Consider the following 12,287-nt stretch of genomic DNA (forward strand, 5'->3'; position numbering starts at 1 on the left):
TGGAGGAATGAGAAGGTGAGGCAGCTCTGTACCATGCTGCCCTCCACTGGTTAAGACCTCCGAAAGTGAAGGGTCGCCAGGGCAGAGGATGCCCCTCTGCCACCTTCAGAGGGGCAATGCCCTGCTGGCCGACACTGTAAAAACAAACAAACAAAAAGACTGCCATTCAACTAACCTAGATTTCTTCAGCTTCTACAAATAAAATAAATATTTATTAGGCGATTCCTTTTCTATTTCATTCATAGAGGCTCTCTGCATACAGAGCAAATGCCAGGAGTCTGTGTGGAGGAGTCAGGTGATTCTATTACTGCTTTGACTCTGCTGTCCGTTGTGGCAGCCCTATCCACTTTGTCTCTGTCAGTTAAGTGCTTCCACTTGGCCCCTAAAGCCACAGGGGGCACAATCCACCCCACTGTCCTTAGGTATCTTACTTTAAGTAAGGTGGCTCCCACTGTCAAGCCTGGCTTACATAATACGCTAGTCACAGCACGCTCAGAGATGCTCAAGCTTCCTTTGTAAGTTTGTCATTCGCTGTCGTGGGAAAACGTTTGTCCTCAGAGCAATGGGACCAGTGGTCTGTCCTGATAATTAATTTTAACATGTCAATTTCCCAAAGACTTGGATAGCTTCTTCTACAGTATACCAGTGTAGGCTCAACCTGAGTTAGTATAGACCATAACACAACTCATGTTTCAGCCAACCTACAAAAATAAACTATTCGATCCTCTTCTAATTCCTTGGCCTAAAATATTGAATGAAGAATCTGTGCTCCGTGGACCCATATCAACAACAATAAAAAATACCTGACTGATCCAGCCTTAGATTCCTTATCCCACATCCGTAATAACCGTTCCCACACTTATTCCCAGTTTTCTATCTATACATATTTGAAACCTCTAGCAACTCATTAGGCGTACAATACAACTCTTCCTAGGGAAGCATCTGTACTGCACCTTTGGGGAATCAATGAATTTTAAGTCTAGCTATAAGTCTAAAAGCAATAATGGGTGGTGAAGATATATCCTGGGAACTCTCAATGATATCTCATGAACCATCAGCCCCAGGCAATGTTCCAGATCCAGCCCCATGTGTAATCTCAGCATGCACTGTTGGGTTAATATCCTCTGTGTGGCTGGAGGGAACAATGGTGTTAGTGATAGAGGATAAACTGACTTAGATGGGAGGGAGGGTGTGATAAGCAATTAGCTGAAGTGACTTAGAGGAATTCAGGAGCTGAATGTCTCCATCTTCCCGATTATCTGCTTATAATCAATGTCCAAGTTTATAATTCCATTTCTTCTCAACCAATACCCTTGTTTTAAAATCTGACACCATTCTAGCTTGGGAATTCAGTTGGCATCATAAATCACCCCCTCTTGTGACAAAATGCTGATTATTTATTATATCAGCTATGTTACTGTATAAAATGTGGTTTCTCTTCATGGCACAAGTAGAAGCTTTGGTTTTCATCAGCAAGTGCCTCAAGTCCTCCTCACTTTCGTAAGCAAGGTAGATCACCTGCATATCACAGGTTATGAATAAGCCTTCTTCAATGTTGATGCCATATTCTTCGCCATGTAGCCAGCTTCGTGATGACTTGCTCAACATACAAATTGAATAAGTATGGTGAAATAATGCAATTTTGATGCTCCCCTTTCCTGATTTAAACCCTGCAGTATCCCCCCGTTATGTTCACACCGCTGCCTCATGATTCGTGTGCAGGTTCTTCATGAGGACAAAGACGCGCTCTAGAATTCCTCTTCTTCTCAAGGTTACCCATAGGCTGATATGATCCATACTGGCAAATGCTTTGGCATGGTCAATAAAGCACACGTAGATATCTTTCTGGTATTCTCTGCTTTCAACCAAGATTACGTGACATAAGCAACGATATCCCTTGTTCCATGTCCTCTTCTGAATCCAGCCTGAGCTTTGACAGTTTCCTGCCAATGGACTGCTGCAACCATGATTAGGTTCTCCGCAGCAACATTTAACTTATATGAGATATTAATGATCTTGCTCTATCATTTGTACATTCTAGTGGGTCATCTTACTTTGGAACAGGTACAACTATGGATCCCTGGTGGCACAGTGGTTGTAAGTAGGGCTGCTAACCATAATACAGTCAGCAGTTGGAAACCACCAGCAGATCATCTGGAGACAGAATGGGCTTTCTATCCTGCAAACAGTTACAGTCTCAGACACACTCACAAGGGCAGTTCTTCCCTGTCCTATAAGATCACTCGATGTCAGCATCAAGCGTATGACAGTGAGTATTGGTTCTAGTTATTAGGCCAAGTAGCTGTCTTCCAAGTTTCCTGACATAGACCAGTAAATGCTTTCGGTGCTTCATCAGCTTGTTGAAGCATTTCAGTTGATATTCTATCAATTCCTTGAATCTTGTTTTGGCTAATGCTTTCGGTGCAGCTTGAACTTCTTCCTTCAGCAACATTGGCTCTTGCTCATATGCCACCTCCTGAAATGGTGGAATGTCGACTAGTCATTTTTAGTACAGTGACTCTGTGTATGCTTTTCATCTTTTTTTTCATGCTTCCAACATTGCTCAAAACTTGAGACAAACTTTTCTTGCATTCTTTCAGTTTAAGATATGCTGAGTATCCAATTGACTACTGATAGGCTTTGGGGTCCACTCTTCTCTCCCCCTCAATCCCATTGATAGGCTTTTTGTTTGTTATTGGACATCCCCCTGTCAGAACAGCCACAAAGAAGAGAAGAGCCAGTCAGTGTGTGGTATAGCAATAATGAAACACGTAACTTTCCTCTGGTTCTTTAATATTTCCTCCCCACGACTACCATGACCCCAATTCTATCTTACCAATCTGACTAGACCAGAACACGTACACTGGTACAGATAAGAACTCAAAACACAGAGAATCCAGAACAGATAAACCCCTCAGGCAACACCAGTAGTGTAAGGAGAGGAGGTGGGGGGAGTAAGGGGGAACCAGTCGCAATGATCCATGTATGACTCCCACCCTAGGGCGACGGACAGCAGAAATGTGGATGAAATGAGACAGCATTCAGTGTAAAACATGAAAAAAATGTATAAATTATCAAGGGGGCATGGGGGAAGGAGGGAGGGAGGAAGAAAAATGAGGAGCTAATGCCAGTCTCTCAAGTAGAAATAAAATGTTTTGGAAAAAATTTTAACAACATATGTTAAGATGTGTTTGAAAAAAATGGATATATGTATGGGTTGTGAAAAGCTGTTCTTACAGGCCCCAATAAAATAAAATTAAAAATAATAATAAAATGACATATTTTTAAAAAGAAGAAGAAGTGAAAAGGGCAAGACTTAGTCTCACATATTTTGGAAATGATATAAAGAGATACCAGTCCCTGGAAAAGGACATCAAGCTTGGTAATGTAGGTCAATAAAAAAAAAAACAGAAAGAGCCTCAAAAAAAAAAAAAAGATATGCTGTGTTCTTTCTTTTTGGTTTTCTAACTGTAGGTCTTTACACACTTCATTGTGATATTTTACTTTGTCTTCTTGCTCTGCACTTTGAAATTTTCAGCTCTTTGAATTCATCATTTGCCTTAGCTTCTCTACTATTAACAACAAGCTTCACAGTCTTTACTGACATCCACTTTGATGTTTTTCTCTCTTTCTTGTCTTTTTAAAGACCTTTTGCTTTCTTGTAAAATTCGACCATGGAATCTCCAGCTTCATTTCTATCACCAAGACCATATTTCCCAACTACTGCCCCATCCTCTTTTTACCAACTTCTGCATTTCAATGGCCAAAAATTTTCCATACATCTTGATTGCATGTTTGATCAATTTTCAACTGAAAATGTTGGTAGAATTATTCTATTTCTTTATCACTAACTTTTGTTGGTGGTGCATAAATTTGAATACTACTTGTATTGATTGGGTTTCCTTGGAGGATAATAGATGCAATCCTATCACAGACAGATTTGAACTTCAGATTCGATTTTGAAAAGTCCTTTCTGACCATGAATGCCATGCCAATCCTCTTGATTGTATCATTCCTGGAATAATAAATGTACTGGTATGATATTCTGATTCAAAATGGCAAAACCCAGTACATTTTTCAGTCACTAACACCTAGGATATCAATCTTTATGTGTTCTGTTTCACTTTTGACCACTTCCAATTTTCCTAGATTCATACTTCACAAGTTCTGATTACTAGTAGATTTTTACAGCTGTTTCTTCCTTCCTTGAGTCTTGCCCATCAGCAAATGAAGCTCTTCCTGGCTCCTCCCATCAGCTACTCCATTCACTTCACTGTCGTCGACTCTATTTTGGGAAAGCACCTCCTCATCAGTCACATTTCCCGTGCCTTCTAATCCAAGAGACCAGCCTCCAGCATTATCTCCAACTATGCTATGTTTCCATTCACTAGGCCTTCAGTGCTTGAAAAGGTTTTCAAGCTACGCATGAGGCTTACAGTGGTTCCTTCCTGCAAAGTCAGAAGCTGAGACCTTCCTCATGGTCTGTTCTTAGTCTGGAAGCTCCTCTGAAACCCGCTCACTTTGGGTGACCCTGCTGGCATTTGAGATGCCAGTGGCACAGCATCCAGCATCAAAGCAATAGATGAGCCACCGCAGTAGGTAAAACTGGCAGACTAGTGGTGGCAATAATTCACAGAACTTGTGTTTTTGAGAATCATAAAGTAATAGCTAATTTATATAGTATTCTTAAGTAAGCCATAGGTGGAAGATCCATGTTTGAATATACAGGTACTAACTGAAAGGTTGGTGGTTTGAACCCACATAGTGCCCTGCAAGAGAAAGGCCTGCTGATTTATCTGTAAAGCTATGACCAACAAGCCCCAATAAGGCATTCTCCTCTGCCCCCTGGGCTCACTGTGAGTTGGAGTCAACTTTCTGACACTCAACAATAACATAGACTTCTTACAAGGCATCAGGCTGGCTTTGGGTATATGATCACTTTTAATCCTGACTAAATTCTATGTAATAAATACCTCATTCAGACTAATTTTGCAGATGAAGAAATTGGGGTCCAGAAAAATTATGTACCTTGTATAACATTACATGTCTAAGTGAAATGGCTAAAATTTAAAGACATGCAGTCTTACTCTGAAGCCTGAAATATTTAATTACTTCTACACTTACTTCAGTATGGATTATAGCTCAATGCAAAGAAGACCAAAATCCTCACAATGAGACCAATAAATAACATGACAGAGAAAAACTTTCAGTTGTCAAGGATTTGAGCTTATTTGGATCCACAATCAATGCTCTTGGAGCAGCAGTGAAGAGATCAAAAGGAGCATTGAATTGTATGAAACTGCTACGCCTTTCCCCAGAAGAATTTACTTCAGAGGACAGCACTGAAACTACAGCTCAGGGAAAGTGATATGTCTGATCAGAGCACACGGAGCAAAGGAAGGTGGAGGAAGAGAGAGTGGAGCATGCCCTTGCCAATAAGGACAATATCCCTCCTCAGAGCCTTAAGGACAATATCCCTGCTCAGAGCAGCCATGGCACAGAGACACGACATCCCTCACTGACCTAAAGCCCTACCTGAGGCACCACAGGAGATACAATGTGGGAATTGCACATGATCTGACCCCTCCACACGGAGGCAAAACATTAAGGGTGTGCAACAGAACAGCAAGGGGAGCAGAGCAAGGAAGTCCTGAGGGAATAACAAAAACAGATTTGGGGGCCAGGGAGTGGCATCCCATCAGACTATACCAGAAAACATTCCTAAAGGTCAACAAACAGACTTTGAACTACTTACAAGCTTTTCTTTTTGTGTCATTGGTTTTTCTGTTGCTGCTATTTTGTTTTCTTTTGTTCCTTTGTTTTGCTCTGTCTTGTTTTGGGGCACATTACTATCTCTGCAGGTCTGTCTAGATAAGATAGGAGGGATCAACAACCTGGAGGAGAAAACAACAGGACCCACGGTTCAAGGGGGGCATGGATGAGGGGGAGGCAGGGGAAAGGAAGTGGTGTTAACAAACCCAGGGACAAGAGAACAACAAGTGGCCCAAAATTGGTGGCAAGGAGGGTGTAAGAGGCCTGAGAGGAATTATTGAAACCCAAATGAAGGCTGAGCATGATAATGAGACAAAAGGAAAGTAAAAGGAAATAGAGGAAAGAACTAGGAGGCAAAGGGCATTTAGAGAGGTCTAAATACAGGTATGTACATATATAAATATATTTCTATATGACTATGGGAAAATGGAACTATGTACATATATTTATAGGTTTAGTATTAAGGTAGCAGATGGACATTGGGCCTCTACTCAAGAACTCCCTCAATGCAAGAATAACTGTTCTTTTAAACTGGCATTCTATGATGCTCACCTTCCCGACACGATTGCTGAAGAAAAAGCAGGTGCATAAGCCTGTCAGTGTTCAGTGTAGCAACGATGAAACATACAACTTTCCTCTAGTTCCTTAATGCTTCCCCTCCCCCCACACACACCCTCACTATCATGATCCCAATTCTAATTTACAAATCCAACTAAACCAGAGGATGTACACTGGTACAGATGGGAACTGGAAACAGGGAATTCAGGACAGATGATCCCTTCAGGATCAGTGGTGAAAGTGGTGATACTTGGAGGGTGGAGAGAAGGTGGGGTATAAATGAGGAACCAATCATAAGGATCTACATATAACCTCTTCCCTGTGGGATGGACAACAGAAAAGTGGGTGAAGGGAGACGTCAGACAGTGTAAGACATGACAAAGTAATAATAATTTATAAATTATCAAGGGTTCATGAGGGAGCAGGTGGAGGGTGAGGAGGGAGAAAAATGAGGAACTAATGCCAAGGGCTTATATTGATAGAAAATGTTTTGAGAATGATGACAACAAATGTGCAAATGTGCTTGACACAATAGATGTATGTAGAGTTGTGATAAAATTTGTATGAGCCTCCAATAAAATGACACTTAAAAAAACTGCGACACAAGGCCTCTTTATAGTATTGACATGCAAGGATGTTACCTTGAGAACTAAAGTGTACCAGACCCAAACCACGGTATTTTACATTGCCTCCTATGCACGTGAAAGTAGGATACTGAGTAAGCAAGGCAGAGGAAGAACTGATGCGCTTGAATGATGGTGCTGGCAAGGAATCCTGACAGTGTATGGACTGCTGAAAGGACAGACAAATCTGAACTGAAAGGAGAATGGCCAGATGGCAAGACTGCATCTCAAAGACTTTGGAAAATTATCCGGAGAGATCAGTCCCTGGGAAAGGACATCATGCTTGATAAAGCAGAGGAGCAGTGAAGGAGAGAAAAGCTTTCACCAAGACGGACTGACACAGTGGCTTCAACAGTGGGCTCCAGCATAGAAACCATTGTGAGGATGGCAAAGAACTGGGCATGGTTCCACGCTGTTGTGCATGGCATCACTATGGGTTGCAATCAATTTGAAGGCACCTAACAACACCGTGCATGCATTTACATATATATGTATATATACACATATGTATATATGCACACGTATATATACATGACAATATGGAACAGCACCCAGTCCTGTATCATCCTCATCCTCACAGTTATGTTCACTGATCCTCACAGTGGGTTCACTGATGCAGCCACTGGATCAATCCATTGCCTTGAGGGTCTTCCTCTTTTTCACTGGACCTCTACTTCACCAAGCACGGTGCCCTTCTTCTAGTGACTAGTCTTTCTTGATAACATGTGAAAAAGATGAGACAGCGTTTCACCACCCTTGCTTGTAAGGAGCACGCTGGCTGTGCTTCATCTAAGACAACTGTGCTTGTCCTTTAGGCAGTCCATAGCACGTTCAATATCATTCCTCAATGCCGTACTTCACATGCATTCATCTCTCTGCAGTGCTATTTAATCCAGCTAGCTGCAGTCTAGCTTTCTCACGCACAGGCGACAGAGGAAGGAGGCCTGGTTGCCTGGTAACTATGCTTTGGGTTGCTAACCACACAAACAGTTCAAAACCACCAGTGGATCCTCAGAAGAAAGACGGGGCTTTCTGTTCACATAACGAGTTATAGTCTTGATAGTGTAAGATACAAAAATAACAATAATTTATAATCTATAAAGGGTTCACGAGAGTGGGAGGGTGAAGGAGGGGGAAAAAGGAACTCAAAACAAGAGCTTAAGTAGAAATGAAATACTTTGAAAATGATGATAGCAACATATGCACAAATGTGATTGACACAATTGATGTATAGATTGTTATAAGAGCTGTAAGAACCCCCAATAAAGTGATTTCTAAAAATCACCCAAAAAACAGTCTTGAAAACTCACAGAGGCAGTTCTAGCCTGTCCTATAGGACCGCTATGAATCAGCATTGACTGGAGGGCAGTGAGTCTGTTTTTTAGGTTTTGGGGTCTGAGGTACCCCTATGACCTCAAAATGACATCTTTGCTCCTTAACACTTTGAAGAAGACTTGTGGTGCAGATTTCCCAAAGTACTACTTTGGTCCCTTGACTGCTGCTTACATGAGCGTTCACTCTGTGTATCCCGTTTAGAATCCTTCAATGTTACAACACAAGCCTTGAATTTTTCATGTTATTTAAGCTGGAGAAATGTTAAATATGTCCTTCCTTTTTCACTAACACCAGGTCCTTGCACATTTTATTATAATGTTTCAGTCTTCTAGAGGTGGCTTTGAATGTTTTGGTCAGCTTTTTCACTTCAGCAGAAAGGGAGGTGGTTCAATTCCACCCAGAGGAATGTCCTTGGAAAACATTGCCAATAGTCTGCTTCTGAAAGATCACAACCTCAAAACCCTCTGAAACAAGACTATTCTGCACAGCTGGGTTCACCCCAAGTTACATACAACTCAAGGAAAACTAACAATGAGATCGAAGCTGTGCACATGAAAACTGCCTCAGAGATAGGACACTGATTATATTTTGCAAGGATTGATGGAAGAATTGATTAAATTCACAGTTGGAATCGCTGTTTACTGACTATAAACTCCTGATGGAGGTAATTGCTTATCCACTCTCTGCCTCCTCTCTAAGATAGCAGTATTGTCCATCCAATGAAGCCATTGTTGGGATTCAAGGAAACCAAACTGGTGGGTGGGTTAAAAAAATTTGTTTGTAACAAAATCTTCAATAATGTCATTATTTTATTTTGGGTACTTAATAAACTAATTCTATGATTCCAAGATTGATGAAAGCTATTGTCCCCAAATCTATTTACCTTTAAGAACAAGTCCTGGGAAATTTCTCAGTGAACAGAATTCCAAAACATAAATGGCAAGCACCAGTTTCATCTGCCCTCTTAATTACAGGGTGGACACGTGGACGCACTGTCAGTGTTTGAAGAGTTCGATCCTGCCTCACTCCACGGCTCTTCATCAGGGAGCTCTTGTGTATGCGCAATGTGAGTGGAGGCGAGAAGTGGAAAATGATACAAGGTATTATAACAAAGTCTACTTTTTAATAATTATAGCTTAATTGCATTGACATTTCTCAACAAGTATTAAGTAAGTCAGAAGGGGGAAAGAGTATGAGAAAATAAAAAGCAGGGGTTGGGCTACACGAGCATCTCTTGTCTCTCATTCAGAAGTGTAATTAAATTAAGTAGGATTGATTGAGTGTCGAACATCTGTGGGAGTCAGTTCCTAACTTCATTAACGCTATTGTGCCTGAAGAAGCCGCGGTGGTAATTTCTCTCACAAGTATCTAATGAGAGTCTACTGATGTGATATGAAGGCATGACACAGATCTGAGGTGCCTCATGCCACGGCCTGTCGCTATGTGAGGAATTGATTGGAAATGCTGGGCTCCAACTGTGAAGACATGTTAGCTACCTCAGCAGTGGGAGTGGGACAGCAGGCAGCTTCAAGTTAGCATAATAGCGTCGTGAAGTGGAGAGTTTAGACAGCAAACAAACCAGAATAAAAACAGGATGGCTAAGGAGAACCAACTGATCATAAAATACATCATGTACAATGAGGTACAGCAGATAATGAGGTGCATTTATATGGGAAACAGTAAATAAAACTTATGATCATTTCCTCTTAACCCATAACCATCAGAGCTCCTCTCAGCAACTAGATTTGCCAGGCCAACCAGGAAGAGTAAATTAATTGGAAGGACATAAATATATTGGACAGCTTAGTTCACTATGATAAGCATTGCCGACAAGACAGTGAGCCCCAGTAGAGTACTTGGCACTGGCCAAAACATTATGAAAGATCAATAATTCCTTTTTGTAGAATTATGATTTTTTTACAAAGAGGGTAATACTGTTATAGTTAGAAAGTAATTAAATGGGGATAAATGTATGGTTGGTTCTGTTTTATTCATTTTATCATTGTGATTAGAAGTAGCCTGCTTCCAAGGTTTGGTCATTCATCCATTTACAAGATAATGAGTCCTTGCTATATGTACTGGGAGTTGGAGATGGCTCTAAAAACACCAAATGGGGTAAAAAGTGTCCGTGCCTTTGAGAAGCTTTTAGTATGGTGCAGACAACATACAAGCAAGCAAATAATTTCTCTTTAAAAACTTAAGTGCTAGGTCCTTTGAGAACATGCAGGACACAGCCCTTCCCAGGACCTGGTGTGCTACACTAGGAAGACAGGTAAGCTTGATTTGAGATGGCAAGGAAGATGAAGGAGGACAGGAGGAAATTTAAGTCGTCTATATGTACAGACAGTAACATATGAGATGACGGGACAGTTTCTTTAAATTACTTGGAAAAATAGGTCAATGTCAGGAAGCCTTTTGTTCTGAGGTAGAGAGAACCATTTGGGGCCAAGATGTAGAGCTAAAGTTCATCCTTCACGTGGGCAAAGGGCACCATTAAAGGAAATTGTCTAGTTTCCACAAGCACAGCATCTAAATATAAATTTCCCCTATGAAAGGTTTCCTCTCCTGCAATTCATTCAGGCCTTATGAGAAAACATTGAGAGAGACAGCATATAATTGGGAAAAAAATTGAATTTACACAGCTACTTTCCCACATTAAACATTATGCACATCTTTCAACATAGCATGTGTCCCTACGACAAGATGGCCAACATTTTACTAGACTGACTAAAAGTCCATCAATTTCACTGAATTCTCAGTAATGTTGAGCACTAATCTTATTTAAAAGCTTCTTTATAATATAATAATATATAGTATTGAGATGAACAGAGATGCTATGACATTTTATGATGTACTCCTCATTTATGACTTCATCCAACTTATAAACAGAGATTTCACCTAACCACACATAATATTGTTGTCTAGGACCAATGTATCTCCAAATTAGCTCCTGAAAAAAATATACTTATATTAATATTTTAAAGGCTTTGAAATTTTAGTGATACTTTTTCTATACCACTTATATCAGGGAAACGATTTATATTTATCTTAATTTATATATATTAAGCGTTCAATACAAATAGCCATTAAAATCTCTCAACATGATTTGTGGTTTATAATGAGTTACACCCTGGGCACCTGGTCCCCATTCCTAGTGGGTCACAGATTGGGTTGCTAAGCACAAGATCAGCATTTTGCTACCACAGCCTCCCTGCCCCCACACCTCCATGAGAAAGACGAAGCTTCCTATGCCCGTAAAGTGTTACAGTCTCAGAATCTCTCAGAGAGTTTCTCCCTGTCCTGTAAGGTCACTATGAGTCAGAAGCAACTTGATTGACAAGTGAGTGACTGTGTCCTCAGGAGAGGAGTATAATTCTGTAGCACCTGAGTTTAGCTCCTTCTAGTGTCTACTTCCGATGAGGAGTTTGAATCTGTATTTCCCAGAATACTTCTCCCCAGATTGCTCTAGTGAGGATGAGAGAGTGAGAGGTGTTTGGATAAATCTTGGCAAACTCAGGAGGAGGAGAAGTGAACTCTCTGTCAGGAGAGGCGCCTGCAGGAAAGGACACTGCAGGGATGCCAGGCTACTGTCAACGTGTCTTCTGCTTAGGTGCTGACGCCAGGAGCAGAGGCTTCCCACTTTTTAAAAATAATTTTATTGGGGCTCATACAACTCTTATCACAATCCATACATCCATCCATTGTATAAAGCATATTTGTACATGCGTTACTATCATTCTCAAAACATTTACTCTCCACGTAAGCCCCTGGCATCAGCCCTTCATTTTCCCCCTCCCTCCCCCCTCTCTCCTCCCTCATGAACATTTGATCGTTTATAAATTATTATTTTGTCATATCTTACACTGTCTGATGTCTCCCCTCACCCACTTTTCTGTTGTCCATCCCCCACGGAGGAGGTTATATGTAGATCCCTATAATCATTTCCCCCTTTCTAAGCCCCCACCCTCCCTCCACCCTTCCAGTATCGCCACTCTCACC

The 12,287-nt window shown here is 41.0% G+C and overlaps 1 non-coding gene across 1 annotated transcript; it reads left to right on the top strand.

The window, feature by feature from the left end:
• Positions 1-138, top strand: LOC142444251 (small nucleolar RNA SNORA47). The gene has a single exon (XR_012783896.1). It is a non-coding gene; the product is annotated as a small nucleolar RNA SNORA47 (small nucleolar RNA).
• The last annotated feature ends 12,149 nt before the right edge of the window (positions 139-12,287 follow it).

The sequence above is a fragment of the Tenrec ecaudatus genome, chromosome 3, assembly GCF_050624435.1.
Source record: "Tenrec ecaudatus isolate mTenEca1 chromosome 3, mTenEca1.hap1, whole genome shotgun sequence".
NCBI lineage: Eukaryota > Metazoa > Chordata > Mammalia > Afrosoricida > Tenrecidae > Tenrec > Tenrec ecaudatus.